Here is a 26,459-nt window from a genome sequence, read left to right as displayed (position 1 = left end):
TGGAAGGTCACAGGTTTGAGCGCCGTGACGACGCCAGAAAGAGAGAGAGAGAGAGAAACAGGAAGTGTGAGCCACACTCAGCCTCAGGTCGTCCCTGATCTCCAGGTTTTCCTGTGCATCTTCTCCGTCACTCACAATCACACCACAAGTCAAACAAGGGAACAACAGGAAGTTTGTGCTGCAGACTTTTTACCCAAGAGCCATTGCTGCCTTGAATGCTACTTAAACCAATGTGCAATACTGTATGTAAAGCTACTGAATGCTGCAAACGGAGCTGTGAAATGGTTTCAAGGTGGGTTTATATGAGTTTTTAATATATTATATTTATTCTTTGTTGTATTTGTTCTTTATTCTACACCGATGGGATTGCAACCAATTTCACTTTCGTTTTCTGCAGGAACCAGGATCTAAATTTAAATCCAGGTCCACTGATCTTCCCCCCCAAAAAGTTGGGGTTAGCACTTTCCAAAAGTTCAAGAAGTTTGAGGGGGGGTGGCTTTCAGTGCTGAGTATTTCTGATTGGTCGAGTACTCGCTGCATTTTGTTTCATCCTCCATGTTTTGTTTTGGTTTTTTTTTGTTTTATTTGGAGATTTTTTGTTTCTTTATTGCAGTTCAAGATGAAGTTGCAGAAGAATGAAAACGTACGAAGTCTGGGCCAAGGAAGAGCTGCTGGCATCTGAAGAGCTCCAGCGTGAAGAGAAATCTTCAATCTCGTCGGTGCAGGTTGACGATTGCCAAAACATCGACGAGGTTTAGCCTTCGTCGTCTTCTTACCACCTCCTACTGGTCGTCTACCTCAGACAAAAAGTTCTGGAAGTTGAAATGAAGCTTAAGACGCTCGTAGCTTGTTCCTGTTGATGTGAAGACGCTGTTAAATATTTTTAAAACGTTACTTCTGGAGCAGGTACATTCACATCTTCTGCAGCTCCGTCTCTACATGAAGTCTGCATGTTACTCTGATGTTAGATTCCTTCTCATTATTGATGAACTTCTGATTTGTTTTAAAGTGCCACTGTCTCGCTCCTGGCTGGGAGAGGTCTATTCCCTGGGCACCAACGGAGCAACAGGATACTTCCTGCAGCATTTGAAAGAAGTTCATCCTGCACCAGTGATGGTTAACGTCTACACCTCCTCCTCCATCCCTCAGTCCATCCTCTCCTCCTCCATCAGCACCTCCTTCACTGCCGTCGTTCCTCCAGGATCCTGAGGTGAGCAGGTCGGATATTAAGCCCCGCCCCGCTGGCAGGAGGCTTATTGCACATATTATTTTTTAATCAGTTTATTCTTTCGGTAACACTTTACAATAAGGGTCCCTTAATTAACATTAGTTAGTACATTATTAAGCATTAATATATAAACTAATGTGTTAATTAATGCTGAGTAATGCATACATAATGATTACTAATTACATTATTCAACTTTTATTATTACTTACCGTAACTAACTTTGATTAGTAAACATTAATTAACTGCTTACTAACATTAATTAATGTGTTTCCTAATCTTAAGTAATACATAATAATGATTGTTAATATGTCTGTAAACAATTAATTAATGCTTAATAATGTACTAACTAAGGTTAATTAAGGGACCCTCATTGTAAAGTGTTATTCTTTCTTTCTGTGCACATCTTTATTCAGGATAATTCTATTGTATCTACAAGTTCAACCTGCTGGGTTTTCTTTATCTCTGTTTATATTTTGTTCTTCCTACTGTGTTCACGGTTTGATTATTTATCGGTTTCACTCCAAACATCAAAACAAATCTCCTAATCAATAAACCAGATTCTGATTGTTGAGGTCACACGATGACGACACACATGCGTCAAACATTTAGTGTGCAGTGTGTGAGAGTTGTGAGTTTCTACACTGTAAAAAAAAAAGAAAAGAAAAAGAAATGTCACCTCTGTTTTTCTACCTGTCCGGCGTCTTTCTTCTCCTCTCGTCGTCTCTTCCTCTCCCTCTCCGTCTTTTCTTTTCTTGGACTCCCTCCTCCTGTTTCTCATCTCAAACACCTGCAGCGCCTCGGGGCAGATCTGTCGTCCACCGCTAACTCCAAAACACAGAGGGCTGTCTCTCTCACACACACACACACACACACACACACACACACACTCAGCGGGAGGAAGTGAAGAAGCGTAACAGCTGAAGTGTTTTTCCAAAGGTCAAAACATCTCAGATGATCCTTCTCCGTCCCTCCAGGAATCCACTTCAACAGTTAAAGTCCCTCTCTGTTGTTTTTTTTTACCCATCAGCCCCTCCTCTGGGGTAAATCCCACTAATTTGCTCACATTACACTCACTGATGGGTTTTTTTTTTGTTTTTTTTTTACCTGCTGGATGTTGTCACAGTCCAGAGTCCAGCACACGTATGAAGCAGTGAACATGTATGAACTCCTCTGTGACTCTGGGCTCAGCTGTGATTCACGGTTCATCACGTCCTCGTTAAAAGCTCATTAAAGAAACCATCGTATCCTGGTAACTACGGAGCAAAGACACTGAACTGTGACGTTAATCATGAACTGAGCTAAATAAACATGATGGTGTTGACGCGGAGGATGGGTTATTATAACACAGGTGAACACACCAGCTGTGCATTGCGGTTCACGTTGTTTAGAAACAATTGATTTGATCTCTGTTTTTAGCCTTGTTGTAGCAGTGACTGCGCGAGATGTTCGTTAGTCGTTGTAAACCATTGAACGTATGATGTAAACACAGAAGAGCCACTGGGAGCTACCGCTACAACAAGGCTAAAAACAGAAATCACATTATTTTTTTCCGAACAACTTTTCCATGTGGCGGCTTCAGGACACTTGGGTCAGTACAGACGAGCAGTATGGAGGTATCTGGATGTTTCATAGTGTGTGTTTTGGACGATTCAAAAGTGAACTCTATCCGCCGCCATTATATGTAAATCCGTTGCCAGCCGGACCCTCCCCCCTGGAACTCCTAAAGTGTTTTGATGACTCTGAAAGTTCTCCAAACCCTTCCTTGGCATGACTTATGAATTATCGATTTTGGGTGAAGTATCCCTTTAATTAAACAGCTTCAGAGTAATTGTGATGGTTAAATGACTTGGAGGCTCTCTGCCTTCCACCTATAGCCTCCGACCCGGTGTCCCAGCTCTCGTCTCTCCAGAAACATGGACTGCATAGTTACATAGTTCCTCTGTAGACACAAATATTTAAAGGGATAGTTCAGCATTTTGGCAAATTGGCCCATTGCCATAATCGCTATAGTCATAGCAGTATAGGTTCGTTACCTTTAATTGTCAGTGCAAGCTATTTTTAGAACGGCAGAGCAGAGCGGCGAGCTGCTCAGAGCTACGCTACGGAGGCTAATGGGATTTCTTGGTTTCCCTCATCAAACTCATCAAATACACAATCCAACAACTCCAAAACGCTCTGGTGGACAAGTTGTGACCTGCACATTCACCACGCTATGAGATAATAACACAACGTTACCAGACAGAGTTGTTTTAGAGGGAAATGCAGAGACTGCTTGATGAAAATTAAAGACAATTAATTAAAGGTAACGTATCTACTGCTATGACTACTGTATAGGGATTATGGCAATGGGCCAATTTGCCAAAATGTTGAACTATCCCTTTGAGTGTCTCCAAATGATCAAAGTCTGATTCAGTCTGTTATAGGAACTATAGAGTAAGGGGTTCAGACTGATGTTATGGTGGGTTTTTGTTTTGTTTGGAGATGTGACACACTACTGTAGATGAGTGAAGAGTAGGCGACGTGTTGAATCTCTACATCATGTGACACAAATGCACACGTCACACAGACTCTGATCGGTTCACATGTGAAACTAATGAAAAAACGGACGTTATATTGATCTTTTATTATACTTTGTTGTTTATGACTGTGTTAGTCTGTCTGTTGGTTGATCATTGCTTTTTATAAGAATAACAGTTACTTAAAGCAGAAGTAAGTGATATTTTTGTGTTAATATAAGTCTTAAATAGTTATATCTTCCAACAGCAATCACTTACATAGGGTGTTTGGTCTGAAACACGGGTCTGTCAGTCACTCTGCTCTGCTCTGAGCCCAGGAGAAAACATTTATCGTATCCTACAGTTTTTATCCAATGAGGAGAGAGAACGGCATGCAGGGCTGTGTGTGCAGCCAAGGGACGCCGTGAATGTGGTGACGTAGGGACGAGGACTGTTATGGTGCGTTCAAGGAAACTCGTAACTCCTGTTTTTCCGACCTGTGAAGTCGTACCAGTTCGATCTGGTACGAGTTCACGGGTCAGAAGTTACGAGTGGCTGTTATAGTGACTTTCACAGGTAAAACAGGTCGGAAAAACACGAGTGGGTTGCCTGGAACGCTACAAAGTCGTAAGTTGTGACTTGAAGCTGTAATTTACGGTTACAAAAGCCTGCCTGGAACGCAGCATTAGCCAAAACAACCGGATCGCTTACTTCTGCTTTAACTGACAAGAAGTGTGAGGTTTATCTAATCAGATAAAACTAAGTCATAAATCAAAATGAGTCATACAGTTATTTTTTCCAATATTCAGGATGTTGCACAAGGTTTAAAATGGAAATAATAAAGTCTCATAGAGCCTCAGGTGATTCACACCTCTACTTGACATGCTGGTGTGTGTGTGCGTGTGTGTGTGTGTGTGTGTGTGTGTGTGTGTGTGTGTGTTTGTGAATGAGAGAGAGACAGTGAGCAAATATTTATTTTTGGTTTGTCCAATGCCTGGTTTGTCATTTGATTATGTTGTTGTACGTGTGTGTGTATTTAAATCTGCGTGTGTGTACTAATAATTTGTATTATCTGCCGCTGTCATCTTCACATTAGTAAACATAAACACATGTAAATGTGTAAATGTTTCCATATAAAACGTGTGTTCGTTCTAATTAAAAAGGATCGAGTGTAAATCGTGGTGATAATTAATGAATAATCAGCGGGAGTGACACGTCTAATGATATAAAACTAAATTGTCTTCTGAAGCTGGTTGTCAATGGAAACAACAGGAAAGCTGGATATTGATTGATTAATTGATTTATTTATTTTTTTTTACTTATGATCTTTGATATTTGAACTGTTCATCTCTCTGAGAATCAATCAATGAACTGATCAATCACTCTGCAGTTTCTGGTCATGATGAGTAATCAATTTGATTTCAGTGTTAAATATTGATTGTTTATCACTATTGATAGTATTCAATATATATAAAATATAGTTATTTTATTCTTTTTTATATTTGTATACTTTAATGAATCAATTAACGATGTTAATTATTGATTGATTCTTATTGTGTCACTTTAACACAAACGTCCCATGGTGTTGTCGATTATAAACAGTGTCTGAGTGAAAATCAATAATAATTTGAGGTAACATTTTCCCTTAATTAACGTTAGTTAGTACATTATTAAGCATCAATGAACTGTTTACAGATATATTAACAGTCATTATTATGTATTACTTAGGATTAAGAAACACATTAATTAATGTAGCCTATTAGTAAGCAGTTAATTAAAGCAGAAGTCAGCGATCCAGTCGTTTTGGCTAATGCTGCGTTCCAGGCAGGCTTTTGAAATCGTAAATTACAGCTTCAAGTCACAACTTACGACTTTGTAGCGTTCCAGGCAACCCACTCGTGTTTTTCCGACCTGTTTTACCGGTGAAAGTCACTATAACGGCCACTCGTAACTTCCGACCCGTGAACTCGTACCAGATCAAACTGGTACAACTTCACAGGTCGGAAAAACAGGAGTTACGAGTTTCCTTGAACGCACCATAACAGTCCTCGTCCCTACGTCACCACATTCACGGCGTCCCTTGGCTGCACACACAGCCCTGCATGCCGTTCTCTCTCCTCATTGGATAAAAACTGTAGGATACGATAAATGTTTTCTCCTCGACTCAGAGCAGAGCAGAGTGACTGACAGACCCGTGTTTCAGTCCAAACACTCTATGTAATAGTAAGGGCATTTTAGCAGATATTTGACCAATCTGGGAACTAAATCCTTACCAAGAAATTTCTTCACAGTTGTCTTTAGGAACATGCGTAGTATGACGTCTTAAAATGTTGAAATTCAACTCCCGTGGGAAACCCCCTAAAAAACGACTCAAAGTTGGGGTACCCGGTAACTGGATTTTTGAACATTCCGAAATGTTAAATTTGGCCTTGAGTAACTTGTGAGGGGCCAAACTAGGGGTTTTTCATGATTCTGAGTTGATTGCAAACATTAGTTTTACACCCAAAACACTCCTTGGTGGAGAAAAAAACAACCACACCCACTTTTCTTGTTCATCGGAACCCCCATCACCACCACCAATAGAATGTATTGCAGAGAAGCCATTCCTTATCATTGCATAGGTTGTGTTACATAATACTACTAAATACTCAATATAACTTTCTACCCTTTGTTCTATTTTTTTTTCTATTATATTTCTACAGACCCTCCAGGATTTTGTGGTGTCGCTAAATTTATTAAAAAAGTTATTATAGATGTAATTTATTATGCAGATCGGTAGCAAGCAGCGAGAGAGAAAAGACAGTGGACATGCACCAGATTTCACATACCAGCAACAACTGAAACAAGTTTGTTCGAAATGAAGATGGGAAAAGTACAAAAAATACACAGTGGTGCTACATTGATTGCAAACATGGTAATGTTAATCTGCACACACACTGAGAATCAATCTCCATCGAGCATCCAGGCTCTAAGAGGTCATTTTTGAAGAATGGAAAAAGATGTTGCAGTGTGTCACAAACTTGTTCATTCCAGCTTGGGCCTATTGCTTGGTCATGGCCGTGGTAGCTGTTGTAGTGTATTATGGGATTTGTAATGTGAGTAATGTGAATGCTATATTGGTGGGCCATTATTAACATAATAGGGCCATATAAAAGTGTATTGCAGGACAGATCTGGCCCCCAGGTTTTTGACATGACATTGACGTGTGTGCTAGATTAATGTCCAACAATGTAAAAAGGTAGAATATAAGTTATATTAAATATTCAGTAGTAATAGTAGAAGTTTTTTTGTGACATTAAAGAAAACCTCTGTCATACACAGGAATAGCTGATCTCTAATGTATTCTATTGAGTATAGTAGATCACCTTTATTATAATAGCCTAAACCGTTCTGCAAAAAATCCTTGCGATGACAATAGGCCTACGCCATGTTTTCGTAGCTTGATAGCTAATGGGGCAGTCAGCCAGCATTTAGGAAAATAAAATGGTCAGAGATGGTCATCAGATTCAGTCGCACATAGGAGTTGGCTAACTAACCATATTATTTACTGTTAGCCAACTAACAGCCATTTTGGTAAGACTTTGACGCCTATCTCTATAATGCATTATAACCATACTTATAATGAGTTATAATGTGGTTATAGCATTGTATAACTATAATTATAAACATTCATAAATTATCATAAGGCTTTATAACAATAATCATAACACACTATAAAACATTTTATGATGACTTATAAGGTCAGGTATAATAATACGTTATAATTGTTAGTAACTGGCTGACAATGCCCACGTCGATAATACATCGTAAATATAGTTATAATGTGTTATAATTGGCTTATAAAAGTGTATAACCATCATTATAAATACTCATAAATGATCATAAGGCTTTATAACAATAAGCATAACACATCATAGAGCATTTTATAATGGCTTAAGGTCAAGTATTACAATAGAGTTATAATGGTCTATAATATGTTATGCTTATTGTTATAAAGCCTTATGGTAATTTATGAGTGTTTATTATGATAGTTATACACGTCTATAAGCCAATTGTAACACATTATAACTATATTTTAATGCATTATCAATGTGGGCATTGTCAGTGAGTTCCTAATAGTTATAATATATTAATACCTGACCTTATAAGACAAGATAAAATGCTTTATAGTGTGTTATGATTATTGTTATAAAGCATTATAATCATTTATGAGTGTTTATAACCATAGTTATACAGTGCTATAACTGCATTATAACTTTTATTATTATAACCCATTATAAGTATGACAATAATGCATTATAGAGATAGGCATCAAATAAAGTGTTACCACAATTTTTAAGTTTCTTATGCATGTTATCAACGCAATGACATGACATATTTCAAGTTCTTATGCTCTCACATAAGGTGTAAAAAGTGTCTGTCAATGATCTAAGGTTGTATATGGCTTCAACATGTCTAGCACTAGCTAACTCCAAAATTCCTCACTTTTAATGCTAACCAACTACAACTACCACTAAACAATACTTAGGCCGATTTACCATGGCAATAAATAAAAAGTAGAAGAAAGCAACATGTACCCAATAGTGAGGTTGTGTGTGTGTGTGTGTAGGCTATGTGTATGTTTCCGTTTTTACTGGTATGTGAAATCTGGTGTGCACCTCATGTCTTTCCTTCTCTCTCGCTCCCGATCCGCATACAACTTAATGTTATATGAAAACAATAACTAGTAATAAAAACACAGACATGCAAAAAAACGTAATGGAAACACTGTGGCCACAGCTGACCACAGCTAGCCACAGCGGTCTATGATAGCAAATTTGCAGAAAAGTTGCAGTGGTAAGGCCAAAGAATTCATGATTGAATTTGCATTAAAGTAACATTGCAGAGTTTTTCGGCCTTAAAATAATGTTTCCAGACTTATTGCAATGGTAGAAAAATGGTTAATAGGATGAATGGTGCTGCCGCTGCAGCCTGAGCCGGGTCGCGTCGGCTGAAACTGCACTATGGAACTTCCCTGCACCAACATTCTATTGGTGGTGGTGATGGGGGTTCCGATGAACAAGAAAAGTGGGTGTGGCTGTTTTTTTCTCCACCAAGGAGTGTTTTGGGTGTAAAACTAATGTTTGCAATCAACTCAGAATCATGAAAAACCCCTAGTTTGGCCCCTCACAAGTTACTTAAGGCCAAATTTAACATTTCGGAATGTTCAAAAATCCAGTTACCGGGTACCCCAACTTTGAGTCGTTTTTTAGGGGGTTTCCCACGGGAGTTGAATTTCAACATTTTAAGACGTCATACTACGCATGTTCCTAAAGACAACTGTGAAGAAATTTCTTGGTAAGGATTTAGTTCCCAGATTTTCATATGTTGCCCTTACTATAAGTGATTGCTGTCGGAAGATATAACTATTTAAGACTTATATTAACACAAAAATATCACTTACTTCTGCTTTAATGTTTACTACTCAGAGTTAGTTTAGTAATAATAAAAGTTGAATGATGTAATTAGTTATCATTTTTATTCATTTTCAATGTACGCTGGCGATGAGGAGCGACCGGCGGCGTGAGTGACGCGATGCGAGCGACTTGAGCGACGAAAGTTGAGAGAGGCTCAACTTTATGTAAATGAGCAGCGGCGCGACGGCGGCAACAGCCAATTGCAGACTGGGATTCATCTGCAGCACAGCTTTAAAGTCCCGCCCCTTTGGTCGCTTGGTGCACGGGCTGCTAGAGCTGGCAAGAGACACGACAGGAGCGACCAGAGCGACTACAGGCGATTTTATCGCTTTTGGTGTGAACGCACAGTTACTCAGCATTAAAGCAGAAGTAAGCGATCCGGTGGTTTTGGCTAACTTCTTGTCAGCGGATGGAGTTAGCAGTCCCCGCCCTCGTCATGGATCTATTGGTCCTCGTCCCTACGTCACCACATTCAGGCGCATCCCTTGGCTGCACACACAGAGAGGACTGCCCCTTTATGCCGTTCTCTCTCCTCATTGGATAAAGGTTGTAGGATACAAGGAAAGTTTTCTCCTCAGCTATGTATAATTATGTAACATTACGACACATGAAGCAAATACTCGGAACTACTTGCGCTTTTGAAATCACTCCACCCAGCAGCCGTGTGAGGAATGTAGTTCCGGCAGCATTTGCCTCTAAAACAACTTCAAAGTCTTCAAGTCCATAATAAATTCCATTACATCCAGGCTTCAGGAGTGCAAATGTTTTATTTTTTGACTAAACTTGTAAATTCAATTGTTATTTGTATTCTATTTGTTTTTTGCTTTTATATCTATGATTAGCTTTTACAGCAGAGCAGAGTGACTGACAGACCCGTGTTTCAGACCAAACACTCTATGTAAGTGATTGCTGTCGGAAGATATAACTATTTAAGACTTATATTAACACAAATATTCCGCTTACTTAACACATTAGTTTATATATTAATGCTTAATACCGTATGTACTAACTAACGTTAATTAAAGGACCCTTATTGTAAAGTGTTACCTTATTTGATATTATTGATTGTATTGAAGCTTTTATTTTATTTTATTGATGACGTTTGATCAAAATCAATCATCTGATGATAATGAAACACAAGCCAGTGTGTGTGTTTCCCAACTGGTCTGGTTTTGTTGGTGAGAACCAAACTCTGCCCATTTACCCACAATTCCCAGCAGCACCACCACCACCACCTCCTCCTCCTCCTCCTCTTCGTCCTGTTTAGCTTTGACACCTCAGCTGTTCAGCAGGCTGCGGAGAGGAAGGTGTGGGGGGAGGGAGGGGGGAGGAGGGGGAGAGAGAGTTGATAATGAAGGTAGCATGTTGTTGTCACCACAGATTGTTGCTCAGGGCTTTCCGTGCTGCCACGTTAATGTGTGTGCGTGTGCGTGTGCGTGTGTGTGTGTGTGCATGTATGTGTGCGTGTATGCGTGCGTATATATGTGTGTGCATGTGTGAACTCCACCCACCTACACACTTTCACCCCCCCCCCCCCCCACGCCCCCCAACATGGACTCCATTAACCACCCAAACATACACAAATATTCCTATACTCATCGTTAATTATGACACAACCACACCAGACACACACACACACACACTCAGCTCCATCCTCGCTGTGTGTGTGTGTGTGTGTGTGTGTGTCGGCTCAGCGCCATCGTTAACATCAGTTTGATGATTGATCACTTCCATTGTCTGACTGACTCAGAGATGATGATGTCACCGTGTCCTGTCACGTCCAATCATCTGAGCTTTAATTGTTTCCCAGAAGTCGTACTTTTGTTATCCAGTAAATGTGTGTGTGTGTGTGTGTCTGTGTGTGAGTGTGCGCGTGTGTGTGTGTGTGTGTGTTGAATAAAGAGTTTCGATCATGCTGAGAAATGTAGCTCACCTGAGGATTGATGCTTCCTCCTCCAGCAGCTGTGGATGTGGATGTGTTTCTGTACATGTCAGGGAATGTGTGTCTGTGTGTGTGTGCATGTGCATGTGGATGAAAGAGGTAAAAAGAAATTCCCCTGGAGCATCAAAGCTTCTGGTATTTGTAAAATGAAGCTGTGTGTGTGCGTGCGGATGTACAGGTTGTGTGTTTGTGCTGCAGGTGTAAGGATGTAGCCACACTGGAGGTGTTGTTGGGCACATCGATAGGTGTGTGTGTGTGTGTCTGTGTGTGTGAGGCTGAATATTTGCTACTTTGTGGTTGTGTGTTTTTGCACATTTCATCTATGTGTGTGTGTGAGATGTGTGACTGATGCGGTGGCGGTTTCCCTCCAGAGAGCAGAGCCTTAGCAGAGCCAGTGCTTTCACACCTGAGCTCCGGTTGCTGGTTCTGATCCCGCAGCCTCACCGGTCTGACAGGTGTTTGACGCTGTGGACGATCTCAGCCAGGACTCAGTTATTGGAGGTGACGTCACGTCTCGCTGGTCTCAGATCTGTTTGAGCCTCAGTTTGTTCTAGAGCTGAGACATAAAACTGATCAATATCTCCCACATGTTCCTTCTCTCTCTTCTCACCGTCGTCTTCCATGAACCTCACTGGACTTGAACGTCACCAGCTGCGTTTACATGCAGCGTTTCATCAATCTGATTGGAAACAATGGAATTAAATGAATCTCAGAGCTATACGCTGTACGGAGGCTCATGGGATTTCTTGGTTTCCCTCATCAAACTCATCAAATACACAATCCAACAACTCCACAACGCTCTGGTGGACAAGTTGTGACCTGCACATTCACCACGCTATGAGATAATAACACAACGTTACCAGTCAGAGTTGTTTTAGAGGGAAATTCATGCAAAACCACTGATGCACGTTACCGTTGGGGGCAGTTTTTCATCAAGCAGTCTCTGCATTTCCCTCTAAAACAACTTTGTCTGGTAACGTTGTGTTATTATCTCGTAGCGTGGTGAATGTGCAGGTCACAACTTGTCCACCAGAGTGTTGTGGAGTTGTTGGATTGTGTATTTGATGAGTTTGATGAGGGAAACCAAGAAATCCCATCAGTCTCCGTAGCGTAGCTCTGAGCAGCTCACGGCTCTGCTCCACCGTTCTAAAAATAGCTTGCACGGACAATTAAAGGTAACAAACCTACTGCTAAAACTATAGGGAATATGGTAATGGGCCAATTTACCAAAATGTTGAACTATCCCTTTAATAAAATATCAATATCACATATCACACTTATTTGTTAAACTTTGTGCTGACTTTTTGTGTCTCCGGAAACATTTGTTTTTCTAAACTTGTAGCACGTTTCTTTTGATGTGTTTTCTCTTCTGCTGAGTGTTGACCCCTCAGGGCCACCGTAGAAACCAGACTTTCTGTATTTTTACATTGTTTTATATCAAATTTTTTACTTTTAATCGCGTATTTGAATGTTTCTTATAAGCTTTACGTTTGCAGATAATCATATCTTTATCTTTATATCCTGATTTGACCAGTTTCACTCTCGGCTCTGTGTTATTTCTCACATCACATAGAGCTGGATGTTTTTTTCTCTCCTCAGTTAAAATGCTGAGGCGACGACAACGATGATGATTATGATGATGATGATGTGTTTGAACCTCACTCATCACGTTCCTCCAGCTGACTGTTAGAAACCCCCCACCTCCTCCTCCTCCTCCTCCTCCCCGATCCAACATGAAGTCTTTCAGCTGAAGCGTTTCCTGCACATTCGTTAGTAAACACTGATTCATATGTTCATAAGTTGAGATGACAAATCATATTAATATCCCTCCTTCCAAAAAAAAAAGAAAAAAAAAACTTGCTAATGATACCAAACAGGCCCGGCTTGGCTGCAGATCTGCAGCCGTTTGCCACCAGTGTTTCTCCTCATACTATTTGCACCACTCTCTCTCTCTCTCTCTCTCTCTCTCTCTCTGAAAGTGAGAAGTTGATTGGCTGTCAACAACTTTCCACATTTCCCTCTCTCTCTCTCTCTCTCTCTCTTTTTTTTCCTCTCTCCCTCCATCCACACTGTTCTCCTGCAGCCTAATTAACACTAAATGTGCCACCGGGCAAATGCTTGAAACGCATGGCAATATTTGATTACATGAACAATAAATTACCATCAACAACGCGCTCGAGAAACACATTGGAGAATAGTGACAATGATAATTATGTACAGTCAAAACCACAGTGTCAGAGTTGGGCGGCGGCGGCGAGGACAGGTAGAGCTGTAACACCGGTGCCACCGCACGCTGTGATCATAATCACCGTTAACGAAGGAATCGGGTGCCGCTCTGCTCCGGGTCGTCTGCCGGTCAATTATACATTATACACGTCGTCAACAACACCTAAAGGAGACGGCACGGATGAGATAACGAGGCGGAGGAGGACGAGATCACACTTCACACCGTAGATTAACCTGGGCTTTTTATATTTATCATAAGGATGGAAAACGTGGACGAGATAAATGTGTCCTTTAAATACAGCTCTTTTCCTGTGGTTGGTTATTGACCGTAGAAGACTGAGGCGGCTGCAGATCATCAGTCAGCAGAGGACACAAGTCAGATATGATCAGATATGATTGCTTCATCTTCATCTAAAGGAACAGTTCGACACTTGAGCTCGTCTCTTAAGGTGTCAACAAACACCAATCAGGCCTAACACTCGGAGCACTTACAGGTGAAGTGAACAACACTTCATTGTGGCACCTGTTAATTGGCGGGATGTACAGTATTTGACAGCAGGTTGATGTTAGAAGAAGCAGGAAAAATGGGCATCGTAAGGATTTGAGTCAGTTTGACAAAGAACCAAACGGTGATGTGTGGACGACCGGGTCAGAACGTCCTAACAGCTGCAGCTTCTTGTGGGGTCGTTCCTGGTCTGCAGTGGTCGGGATCTATCAGAAGTTGGTCCAAGGAAGGAGCAGTGGAGAACCACAGGGCCACAGGGTCAAGGCACACAAATCAATCCATGGAGCGATCTTACAAGGTTGGTTTTCAGCCAAGAGACGCTAGGTGGAAGTCAGAGAGCCTCCATTCTCCCTGGAACTAGTTACAAGTCATTGATTTAACCAGAACTAGGACTCTGGAGCTGGTTAATTTAGGTAAACATGTAGAATAGTTCAGGTGAAAATCCTGCAGAGTTCCTCTTTAAGACTGGAAACACAAGGGAACAGCTAATACACCAGCTAGTGTCTCTAAGGAAGCTGTCCGTCCTCCTGTAGTTTGGTTTATTTGGTCCAGACAGAATGATCCGCTGTTGTCTTTCAGTTCTGGGCCTTTCACATGATGTCACAGATCATGAATAATGAGGCTGGAAAGATAAAACATATGACATACTCAGTCATACAGTTTGAGGGTATATAAATACATACACTGCATTTACACAGCAGCCTTTGCAGAACACCTTAAAAGGTTGTGGAGAGCTCCTCTTCCCAGTTCGTCAAATTTGGACCAACCAGGGTCCGTCCTCTTCCCAGTTCGTCCAAATTTGACGAACCGGGAAGAGGAGCTTCGAGAAGCTTCCGCTACCAAACAAGCTTGAAAAATAGACTTATTTAATTTTTTTCGGGACAATTTCGCATTTCGGGGCTTCAATACAAGACGGACATTACATACGAGCAGCATGGAGGTATTTGGATGGTTTTTGGTGTGTCTTTTTGTTACGAAGACAGTTGGTATCCATTTGCAACCGTTATATGGACGTGCACTGCTACGCCGAGACCCCCTGTAACTCAGAGAAGCCACGGAGGACTCTGAAACTTCTCCCAGCCCTTAGTCGACATGAGGGTGAGTAGATAATGTAAAATAAATTTCAATTTTGGGTGAACTATCCCTTTAAAAGGTTGTGGAGAGTTAAATTCTTGGTTTGTTATTGTAGTTTGTTTGAATGTGAAACCAGTGTTTGAGTTGAACTGAGGTCAGAGGAAGAGGATTATTTGTCTGTAGCTATAATCAATATTCATTTGACAACATTCATCAGGAGTTTCCAGTGGTGATGAACCTTCTCATTTATCATCTGGATCTGCAGCTCCTCTCTCAGCTTTACGGAGGTTGCAGGTTGGATGAGGCTGAATGAAGAAGATATATTTTTTTTAAAGTTACTGTTGTGAAGTGAAAATTTATGTTTTTATGTTCAAATTAGGAAATAAGGCAGTAACTTTCTGGCAGAGACTGGTTTTGGCAGCATCAGATAGAAAAGAGTGTCGTCTGCATATAAACTGATTTTTGCAAATCTGTGGTGTGATCACTGCTGATAACAAAAACAGATGGTTTGTCAGAGACCTTTTCAGCTTCCAGCGACGGTCTAATATCTCACCTAATTTTACTTAATGAGGCCTCAGTCTTTCTGTCTTGATGTTTTCACGTTTCGTTTTGTCGTAGCTCAGTCAAATCTCTGTGCTGACAGACAGGTGTGGAGCTGCTAAGCGACAATAAATCTTCTTCGTGTCTGATCTCACAACGCAGACAGGACGAGTGACATGTTGTGTCTCTTTGTTTCCCATTAGTCCGTTTTCTCTCCAAACCTGTCACCATTTCATTTTCTCTCTCTTTTGCTTTTACATATTCTGTCCTCTTCTTCTCCTTTGTCTATTTCTGTTTCCCTCTGTCCTCCGTCTTTGTTCTTCCTCCTGAGCTTTCCTCCTCTTTCAGCAGGCTCTCTCCTCTTTCTCTCCTTCCTCACCTCCCAGTCTATTTTAGTCGTTCTTCCTCCACACTCTCACCCTTCATCTCTCTCCAACGCTCCCTCTTTTTCATTCCCGACACATTTTGTCTTCTCTCCTTTTCGTTCTTTTCTTCCCTTTTCCCTTGTCCTCCGATGTATACCACCCTTCTTTTCCTTTTTCATTTACATCTTTCCTTCTCACCCAAATCTCTTCATTCTCATTTCCTGCATGTTTTTACCTGTTTCTCTTCCTCTTGTTCCCTCTTCCTTGTTTCTTCATCTGTTTCCCTCTCTCCTCTCACCATCCTTAGTGAATGAGGTAACACAGTGTTGACTGAGCTCTGCAACATATTTGCAGTTTTATAAACTGGGTATTTGTTCATGAAGTTACTGCTAATGCAATCCGAACATTTCCTGCTGCTGCAATTTCACATTAAAAGCATTGAACTAGTGAAACACTACTTGATTTTTCCCATCAAGTTCTCACAGGAAATGCATTTACACTGACACTGGATCAGTTTGAAATGTTGTAGTATCAAGCATAAAAAGAAGAAATACTGTATGTCTTCTGGCCCAATGTGTATTTCTGGTGTCTTGAGCCCGAGTTCTCCCACATCTGTGCAGATTCCAGTTGTTATTCTCTGTTTCTAGTTTCTGCATCCACATGTGGAAGTAGCAACAAGAAATCACACTGTGTATCGGCCAAATTCAGGCCTTGAAACTAGACGTATACTGCGGCCCGGAGTAAAGACACCTCTTACATCTTTTCTTCTTGCTCCTTTTCACTGAGGCCTCCTGCTCACAGACTCTGGTTTTTACGTGCATCAGATCAGATCACAGTTGTTGACAGATGATGGAGAAAAGGCTGATTACAACCCGAGTCTTTGTTTAAACAACAGCAGTTTATTTTTGCAGCCTGGAGAACCAGTTGTAGCTCATTAGCTCCATCTCAAACACCTACACAGTCGAAATGATTCATGACAGAAACCATTCACCACAATAAGCATCACCTTCACTTACAGAGCGTCTCTTTCCTCTTGTTATTATGGAGGTAAATGGTTTATATACTGTCAATCATCGCACATCAATATGTCCGATGTTCACAAACTCTCAGCGAGTCACGTTTTCCTCTCCTCTAAATTCAAAACCGTCTCTTTTCTCCTTGCCGGCGGGATCTCTGTTTCGTTTCCCTCTCTTTTCTCTGACACATTTCTAAGTCTCCTCCGTCTTTCTTTTTTTCTCTCTTCTGACACATTTCGCCTTCTCTCTCTTTTCTGTCAGGACACACACACACGCACACACGCACACACACAGCGGAGGTGAAGTCGAGAGGCTTGTCTTAGCGTGCCATCTGTCCTCGACGCTGACGTTGGCTCTAATTACTGCGTCTCCCCTGGCTAATGCTGCCTCATTAGGCCGCCGGAGCATGTGCAGCCGACACAAGCGCAGCAGAGAATTTGCACCAGGAAACGCGAGCTCGAGCCATTATGGGATCAGGAAATCTGTCTGGTGCGAAAGGCAATTCACACCAGCGACTAAACGCTCATTTTGCTTCTCTCTCTCCCTCTCTCTTCAAGTCTTCCTCTCTCTGCCGTGCTCTCTCGCTCCTCTCGCCTGGCTTTGGAAAGCGTCTCGAAGGCCCGAGTCCAAGCACCAAAACAAAGGAGTCAGGATGGAGTCCTGCTCCAAGAGAGACGCCTGTGAATCCACCCAGCACTTGTTTCTGAAGCTTGGTGCGTCTCGAAAATGAAATTCAACAGCTGATGCATCAAATATCTGACAAAGGAGGGATCGTTCCTCTTTATTTCTTTTCTCCCATATTTCTATTCCACAAACCAGGACTGACTTTAGTTCCACCTCTATGTAAATACTGGATTAAAAACGTAGACTAGTGGCCATCTTGTCTTCATAAACAGGGCAACCTACAGGCATTGGCCCCAGAATTTACATATGGAAAACTGTGGTCACATTAAAGAGCGCCGATGTCACAAATGAGCTCATACAGCATCTTTAACATGAAGTCGAACTTCCTGTTTCTGTGTTTGCACCTGTTTACAAACCATTTGAATTTCAAGCCACGAGTGACCTCGGCCTGACTTCTATCATCTCACGAGTAGAGCAGTGACATCCATTAATCACTGGTGGTGGTGAACAAGATGGCTATACCAAAATACACTACAGGCCTAGATAGAGATAGATCTGCTAGTGGACAGTGGAAGAATTGGAGTTTCTGGTACTTAAAGGGATAGTTCAACATTTTGAAAAATTGGCCCATTGCCATAATCCCTATAGTCTAATGTAAAGTTATGAGACGGAGTTGTTTTCGAGGTAAATTCATGCAAAACCGCTGATGCGGTCACTAGCGTGTTCCTGTCAGGGGCAGTTTTTCATCAATCAGTCTCTGTATTTCCCTCTAAAACATCTCTGTCTGGTAACGTTGTGTTATTATCTCATAGCGTGGTGAATGTGCAGGTCACAACTTGTCCACCAGAGCGTTTTGGTGTTGTTGGATTGTGTATTTGATGAGTTTGATGAGGGAAACCAAGAAATCCCATGAGCCTCCGTAGCGTATCTCTGAGCAGCTCGCGGCTCTGCTCCGCCGTTCTAAAAATAGCTTGCACTGACAAATAAAGGTAACGAACCTACTCCGAAAACTATAGGGATTATGGCAATGGGCCAATCTGCCAAAATGTTTAACTATCCCTTTAAAGTAGCCTAAAATTCCGGGCAAATTCAACCCGGAGCTCTAGTTTCCTTATGTTCTAAACAAAGGAAAAAGGACATGTTTGTAAACGAAAAAAAGAAAATCTTCAGATTCATTCTTTTAGACCTAAAATATTAGGAAACTAGAGCCCCAGGTTGAATTAACCTGGAATTGTCCTTTAAACTTGTCGCCCACATTAGGCTACAGTTACAGAGTTAAACAGTTTGAAAAGGGAAAAAATGTTTCCCGTTGTAATTTGTAACTGTTTGTAACCGTCTTTTATTATCAGTCCTTGAACTCCTCACTGCTCTGTACTGAACATCAACAGTTTAACACTTCCTGTGTGCGTCGCTGCTCTTAAAGTTTCGCTAATATTTTTAGCATCTTGACATCTTTTTTGCTAATTGGGATGATTTAAACAGATTTAAAGTGCCACGGGCCTCGAGGGTATTTCCATTCATCATGCTTAATGGTTTTGACTTAAAACCTCCATTGTGTCTTAAAGTGTTGCCATGGCGATGTTGCACCTGAGCACTTCCTGTACATTATTAAAGCGCTGCGTGGAGGCTGTACGTCTGCTGAGAGTTTGACGATGTCGTACCTGAGCCTGTTTTTGGCAACAATTAAATCACTGCATACTTCATTTTATCATAACACTTCAGAAAAAGTAGATAATTATAATCTATAATTAGGAATTTGACAAAAAATGTGAAAATTTGTTTTCATCTAGTTTGATGTTGTCGTGCCTGCAGGTTTCCCCTCATGGGTGAAAAATTAACACCTGCCAAAAACCAAATGCTGTTTACAGCAGCCGGCGCTCCGACTGTAAATGAAGCCGCATTTGGAGCTTTGACTAAATCTGCCTCTCGAGCAGAGAGAGTGTTTCCTGCTGTCTGACATGTGGCTCATGGCCTGTCTCTACCTCCTCAAGTCCCTGCAGCTTCCCGCCATGAATCATCTGACAAACTGCGAGATAAGGATCTAAAAGTCTTTATTTCATCTCTGTTGCGGTCTGCGTGTTCTGACAGCAGTAAATCTGTGCAGATTGATAATTGCAGTTTATCCGTGACAGGTCGTCTGATGGCATTAACTGTAAATGGTTCCTCACGTCGTCTGAAGTCTTTGTTTACCGAGGATGTTCATGACAAGCGCTGTGGCAACTGGTTAACCAGAAACACAACAGAGGAGCAGCACAGGCCTCGGAGCTGAGTGGTTGTTTTATGCTGTAATGAGAGTTGACGGCGCAGATTTACTCAAGTTGAACAGACAAATGAGGCAGAAACATGATGAAATATAACAAAAGACCCACTCAACAGTCAGTGGTGCATCCAACAGGTGGAAGCAACTACTTTGGAGAGAAGCACCTGAAAATGACCATGAAGAAATGGTCTACTGACATTGAATTCAATGGACAATATTTCCAGTGCACTGATGTTGATCTGTTGATGTTAGGTGAATTTGTTAAAAATTGTGTTAGTATTCTTCAGTTTGTTGTTGCTGATCCTACATAGTCGCACTGATGGTTACTACTTTTATTTTTCTGTCACTGTGCTGCCCACTTACACTGTATGGGGCCAGGATTTTAGGAATAAAATGTTGTATAAATCAGGCTGTGAATGATTTATCAACAATCCCTTCTGTAAAAACCTTCAGAATATAGACAGGAATAAAACTGGAGGGTTTGGTGTCTGTAAGTGCTGCTGAAGTGGTGATTTCTAGCTCAGAGTCTGAGGAAAAACTTGTTTTGAGAAAACAGCCTTTAAAGAGATAGTTCAATATTTTGGCAAATTGGCCCGAGAGCGTTTTGGAGTTGTTGGATTGTGTATTTCATGAGTTTGATGAGGGAAACCAAGAAATACCATTAGCCTCGCCACTCGGCTCGGCGGTTCTAAAAATAGCTTGCACCGACAATTAAAGGTAACAAACCTACTGCTATGACTATAGGGATTATGGCAATGGGCCAATTTGCCAAAATGTTGAACTATCCCTTTAAAGACTTGTACTGTAAAATTCCATAGGTTGTTGATGTGAATCGTACTTTTACGATTGGTTGCGGATACAGAGGAAATTGCCATTTTTGCAGCCTACATACAGTAACTGTTTGGGAGAGAGAGAGCTTTACAATGATACAGTACCTACTGTACCATGACACCTGTTCTCAGGTCAGTTTGCTGTGTTTACTCTCCAGACTCCTTCATGTTTGGTAAAACTCTTAGAAATACACCTGAGGTCCTGAAGGTCAAGTAGCAGGTAGCAGGTAGAAACACACAGGAGGCCACGAAGCTCCTCAACCGTCATTGGTTGAACACAGAATTTTCTCTTTTACACCTTTAGATTTTCCACAACAACATAAATAAATCTCTCTCCAGATCTCCGTACCACACACTTTCAGACATGATCTACTGGTGTGTGTGTGTGTGTGTGTGTGTGAAGTATTCCCTCAGGTGTCATTTATCCGGACTCATCCATATGTTCGTTAACATGACGAGCTAATGGAGCTGGTACGAAGACGACGGCCAAATAGGCTCCTGACCAACTTCCTTCACTTGCCAACACTTCACTGAACTGCACGTGTGTTTGAGTGTTACTTTATTTCACAGGATGAATATCACCGTTTTCTACTTCTCTTGGAAGAGTCACATTTTAAACCACATGTCCATCCATCAGTTGTAATTCTTTATTCTGCTCGTCTCCGTCTTTTCACCCCTTGGTCATTATTTGTTGTTTTTTTTATCTTTGTCCTTCTGTTTTTGTTGTCGTTCCAGATAAGTCGTCCACTTATCAGAAGGCTGTTGGTCCGATTCCCAGCTCCTCCAGTCAAAGTTCAAAGAAATGTTGGAGATCCTGAACCTCAACTTGGCCTCGATGATCATTAGTGTGTAAGTATATTTGTGTGTTTGTGTGTAAGAGAAGTGGGCGTGTAACATTTCCATCTGTGACGGTCTGAAAACATGAACCTGGAGTTAAAGAGAGAACCCGGACGACGGACCTTTACTCTCCTGAAAGATCTGTGCTGCTGACAACATGACAAGAGACTCATCAGTTATCACATGGTTCCTTCTTTCCAACCTCCCTAATGATTCACCATTTACCCCTGAAGTTATTAATTCTTACAATGATTATACTATTGATGCCCGGCCAATAAGAGTTTTTCCACTACACAGTCACGGCACAGCACATCCTCGGTGCTTTTCCATTACAGCTCTCCTCTCGTCAGCTCCAAACTCACTCGTCTGCACCTCCATCACGGACCACAGCATGGTTTTCCACACAGCCGACATTTAACTCTTTGACTGCCAAAGACGAGTTATCTCGTCTTAGCGAATCCAAGCGTAGTCTGCCAAAGACGAGATAACTCGTCTTAGCGTTTTTTTAATGGCAACGCCATGTTGAATGTCTTGCCCTACTCCTCTGTGAAGATCAGACTTGTATCATCAAAATAAAGTGCAGAAAAACACATTTGGATTGAGAGATATAAAAACTATAGCGTGTTTTTCCCCCCTCACGGAGCGGTGCGGGTGTCTGACTGCAGCGGCGCCGCTCCGTGACACTCTGGCCGCCGGTGAGAGCTGCGGGGGGCGGCGGCGGGGCTCATGGCGGCTCGGCAGCTCGTCGAAGCTCCGTGCAGCTCCGTGATACAAAGCACAAACGTTAGTAACAACAACCCCGTTGATCGCTCGTCGTTAGTCATCAAGAGCGTTTGGAAAGTCGCCAGATTTTGCGAGAAATCACTCGGATAGCAGCTTGAAAATCCCCGATCTAGTGTGGATGAGGAACGGACGGCGCCGGCGAACATGACGAGGAGAGCTATGGTGTCTGTCTGTTGTGAGCGCACATGTCTGTGGCTGTGAGTTCAGGGGGCACGTGACGTCAGCCAGAGCTGTAGGCTGTGTGTGTGTAGATGTGTGTGAGAGACAGAGAGAGTGAGTGAGACCGCTGCCTGCTGACCAGAGGAAGCTGGATCTGATCTAAAGTGCCGTGTTTCGGCTACAAAAACCTGTCGAACTGATCCGCGCGCGCGCGCACACACACACACACACACACACACACACACACACACACACACACACACGTATGCACACGCACACGTCACGTACGCACACACACTAAAAAAAAGAAAATAAAAAGTTGTAACTCAAAGAAAAGAAGGAAAAAAGGCTGCAGTAGTGTGTGTCAGTAGCTAAATATTTTGTCTATTGTCATCAAAAGTCATTTGTCAGTGTTGATTTAGTTGTTGTTTACAAGAGAACAACTGTACAGATGTTGAGGCGTCACTAAAGCAAAATATAAAGGAGCCAATTGTACTGGTTCACCTGAAAATGACAGCCGACACAAAAACCTCTTTTTCTCAAGATTTTGGTGCCAAAATGGCATTTTGGGCTAAACTAACCTATATTCAACCGCCAATTTCACAAGACTGGAACAAGATAGAAACAAACAGTTTTTTTTTCTGGAAACTAGAGACCCTCATCTTTCCTTTGATGGGTTTAATGTGTATGTAGTAACAGTACATAATATATGGTGGGTCTACGGAAATCAGTCAAAAAGCTGGAAAATGCCTGGCAAGCTGGAGGAAGCTGCTGTGAGAATGGCTGGCAGTCAAAGAGTTAACTCACATGAAAAAACAACAACAGTCTAAGTGAAGGTCGGTGGGCGCTGTTGTTGGTGTGTTTTTAAATTTAGTGGGTTTGATTCTCGTGTCTTCCAGCAGTGATGACGCTCTGGCCAATCAGTGGAAGGCAGTCGGCTGACGTCACGTTTAGTATCTCTCTGGCTCGCTTGGAACCAGGGCTGAGGCATCACCAATAACGTTACCAATAAAGTACCAGGTACTAGTCGAAAAGTGCCATAAGAACTTGGTTTGGTACATTTTTTAAAAATCATTTTTGCACTAATTATTTGCACAAAAGTTGAATCTTGTGCAAAAACAAGTTTTTTTCGCAGGGTTTCAGTTGTGTTTTACCATTTTTCAGAGAGAACAAAGTGACATAGGAGGTTCAAGGGGGGGTGACAAGAATCAAGAGGGCTGCCAATTGGACTCAAACCAATAGCCACTGAAATTAGGACTAAACCTACAAGGAATGCCTTCTACCAGTTGAGCTGTTGGATCTTCACCATTCAAGGTTTTCGCTGTTTGATTTTGCAGTGATACCAAGAGGACGAACTTCTGAAACCCAACTGTAAGTCCAGTTCCTCCCAACCCAACAGAACTGATCGTAAAAACTCCCTGCACAGTGAAAACCACGTACCTCAACGTCATTTTCAAGTAAACTCCAGACCAGAACCCTGAGACCAGTTCTACCAGACTGAACCAACCCAAGGTCTAAACACCACATCACCCTCCACTCGGTCCATACGTCCAAACCGGAAGAACCAAACACGGACCGACTCCCTCTCTCGGTGATGACGTCAGCCAGGCCGAACTGCGGGCCAAACTCCCACCGCCACTGGCGTCTTCGGGCCCCTTCCCACGTACGACCACATCATCTGGGAGGAAGCTGGGCTCTCGCCGCCGTCGTCTGTTCGGGTCAGGCCTCAGACACCCACCATGAGGGAGGGGACGCACAAATTATCCCTCCAAACGCAGAGGAACAATGGAAATGTGTTGATCCAAAAAATTAAAAAATCACTGGAATACAAAAAAGACACCTACACTCATGACTTGATTAATGGCTGGAAATGATCACAGATTAAACATGACAATTGTGCTTTTTTATCAGAAATCTGGAGGAGAAAGTTTGACACAAAGTGGTGAAGGGAAAGGAGGAGAAACGCGTGTGGACGGAAGCAAAACTTCTGCTTCACGATGCCTTGATGTTGTTGCTAAATTTCACTGACATCTAAATGCAGATATGACGACAACAAACACAGCCAGTCTTCATTCACTGATTCATTACTTCAGTCTTTTTTGAAAGCCCACACAGACTGTGGTTTCCGAGTCGTCCTGTTGCTCGTCGTGCGTCTATTTTTAGTGGAGATTCAGTGGCAGATGAATAAAAGTCTCTGTCAGCGCGGCTCAGGCTTCTGCAGCAGGTGGAGGGTGAAGTGTCAGCTCCGGGCCCGTGTGTGCACTCACATCGGGCTTTGTGCTCCCATTTCTTTTCCTGAAAAAGTGACTGGACGTTCGTCATTGTGTTTTGCAGCAGTGCCGTTGGCGAGCGGGAGCCGGTCCAGCCATCTTGTGTGGAAAATTTCGGACTGGGCACGAGCCGGCCATCTGCAGCTCCAGGCCTTCAGCAGCCAAGCAGCCAAACGCAAGAAACACTCACAGCAACGACTTGAGGGAGGAGGACGATGGAAACCGATCGACAGCTTCAAAAAACGTCTCTGTTGCATTTTGGAAGGAAAAGCTTTGACTAGTCATGATTGCAGAGTAATTACATTCATTTACATTTGTAATAAGGAGGATTTAGAAGCTGCATTCTTCTGCACTCAGAGAAAAAAAATAAAAATAAAAAAGATCCAAACTCACAAATTAAATTTTGGAACAAGTAAAACATTTCAACATATTAAAGTAAAACAAGTTATTTTCTCTGGAGTAAAAATCTGTTCATGTTCTCATCTCATATAACCATCAGAACAAAGGTGAATGACAAACTAAAAGCATGCTGACTTAAAAACTGAAGAAAAAGAAGTCAGCTACAATTCCCAAGGTGCAGTTCACAGACAAACATCCAATCACAGAGCTCAGAGCCATCACACACACATTTAAAAAAAAAAAAAACTCAAAAAAGTAAAGTACAGGTAAAGTAAAACTATCACAGATTTATGGCATCTTATTGATCCACATCTTCACTCTCCCACCACAACAGTTCCACCTACTTTTCCGACCCAGCGTTGTTGCTTCCACTTTGTTAGCTATTGTTGTTGTTAGCGTTGTTAGCTAGCACCACGATAACAACACACTACGTGATAGTTTACGCATGATAAAGGCCACCACATAGTCGGGCGTACTTGACTTTGCAGACGTCCGTGCGTACTCGAGGCGAACTCAAAGCTCAATTTTTACGACCACGCAGACTCAGCGTAGGCTACGTGTACTCGGTGTCGCACAATAGACTGCTCGGCGGGAACTCTTCACATCGACCTGTTTTAAATGTGACACCGTACGCTCGACTATGAAACCTCAAACGTCTGCGGACAGAGGCGCAGAGTCTGCAAACAACATAGGGCTACAGGTCAAAGTCACACAACTCTCACAGTACAGTTAATTTAACAAGACTGAGTTCCTGATGAACGATGTAATGTTAAACTTCTCTCGACGAGTGGCCATCTTGGATTGTGCGCTTAGGGTTAATGAAGTTCCTGCTTGAACTGTGGGATTGTGACTTTAAAATCGTTTGGATTAAACTTTAAAGCACCAAACATGAACTATTAATGTGGATTATTCCGCTACTGAAAATAGATCCCAAACAAATGCACTGCTTTTTTTTTTTTTTGGTAAAAAAAAAAATACTAGGAGCAGCTTTAATGAGGTGTTTTTAAAGATTTACATCTTAAATAGGAACCAATGGGCTGCAGACAGAGGGGAGGGAAGTCAAAAAAGTGACGGATCAGCGCACTGTTGGTTTGTGTTTGCTCATCAGATTTGCAAACTATAATAAAAAAATACATCTACAATGTCTTGTTAAAACATATCTAGTCAGAAGCCATCATCAGACTCTTAGGCCTACTTCATGTCGTCAGAGAACAATCCACATTTTCTGACAAATTCTCCAATTATGCCTCTAAAACCAAACAAAGGGTGAAAAAAACACCTTTTCTGCGTCTGAGAGTGAGAGTGTGAAGTTCCTGTCTCTGTTTTTTTCTTTTCAGTCTTCAGGTAGAGCGGTGTGCGTGTGAATCACAGAGTGCGGTGGCGGCGGTGGCGGCAGAGACGTTTGTGCTGTTGTTTAGGAAATGGTCGGGGAAAGGAAGGTGACATCATC

General features: G+C 42.0%; 1 long non-coding RNA gene across 1 annotated transcript; it reads left to right on the top strand.

The window, feature by feature from the left end:
- Positions 1 to 1,157: 1,157 nt before the first annotated feature.
- On the top strand, positions 1,158 to 26,459 carry LOC146979251 (uncharacterized). The gene is made up of 3 exons (XR_015036792.1): positions 1,158 to 1,210; positions 21,297 to 21,410; positions 26,347 to 26,459. It is a non-coding gene; the product is annotated as an uncharacterized LOC146979251 (long non-coding RNA).

Source organism: Trachurus japonicus, chromosome 10, assembly GCF_045865225.1.
Source record: "Trachurus japonicus isolate A0001 chromosome 10, Traja_1.0".
In the NCBI taxonomy this organism is placed as follows: domain Eukaryota; kingdom Metazoa; phylum Chordata; class Actinopteri; order Carangiformes; family Carangidae; genus Trachurus; species Trachurus japonicus.
This window is presented reverse-complemented; position numbering and strand designations above follow the sequence as displayed.